Genomic DNA, 859 nt, shown 5'->3' with positions numbered 1-859 from the left:
CTTTTGAAATGGTTGAACATTAACCATTTCATTTTGGTACAATGACTCTGTGTATCCCTTCCATCTTTTCTTGATGCATTCTGCATCATTCAAGAATTTGTACAGAGAATCTTTCAATAACGAAAGTCAAGGCTTGAATTTTTTTTTTTTCATTTCCCCTAGCTTGAGAAATGCTGACCATGTTCTTCATTTTTGGATTTCTGATTCTAAATCTTTGCATGTTTAATTATAATATTTGGCTTTATCTTCTCAAGCTGATCTTTGAAATTTTCTGTTCAGCTCTTGGACTTCCTCAATTCTTCCATTTGCTTTAGAATCTCTACACTGGAGAGCAAGTTTCAGAGTCTCTTCTGACATCCATTTTGACCTTGTCTTTCTTTCTTGTCTTCTTAATGACTTTTTGCTTTCGTCTTGTATGATGTTCTTGATGTCATCCCATAACTCTTCTGGTCTTCGGTCTTTAGTGTTTAATGTATCAAATTTGTTCTTCAGATGATCTCTAAATTCAGATGGGATAAATTCAAGGTCATATGTTGGCTCTCGTGGACTTGTTTTCATTGTCTTCAGATTTAGTTTGAATTTGCATATCTGTAATTGATGGTCTTTTCCACAGTCTGACCCTGACCTTGTTTTCACTGATGATATGGAGATTTTCCATCTTCTCTTTCCCCAGATGTAGTCAATTTGATTTCTATGTATTCCATCTGGTGAGGTTCATGTGTATAGTCATTTTTTATGCTGTCTAAAGAAGGTATTTGAAATAACCAAGTCATTGTTTTTGTAGAAATCTATCATTTGTTCTCCAGCATCATTTCTACCACCAAGGCCATATTTTCCTACTACTGGTCCTTCCTCTTTG

Source organism: Chrysochloris asiatica, unplaced genomic scaffold, assembly GCF_000296735.1.
Source record: "Chrysochloris asiatica unplaced genomic scaffold, ChrAsi1.0 scaffold00572, whole genome shotgun sequence".
Taxonomy (NCBI): domain Eukaryota; kingdom Metazoa; phylum Chordata; class Mammalia; order Afrosoricida; family Chrysochloridae; genus Chrysochloris; species Chrysochloris asiatica.
Note: the sequence above shows the minus strand (reverse complement) of the source record.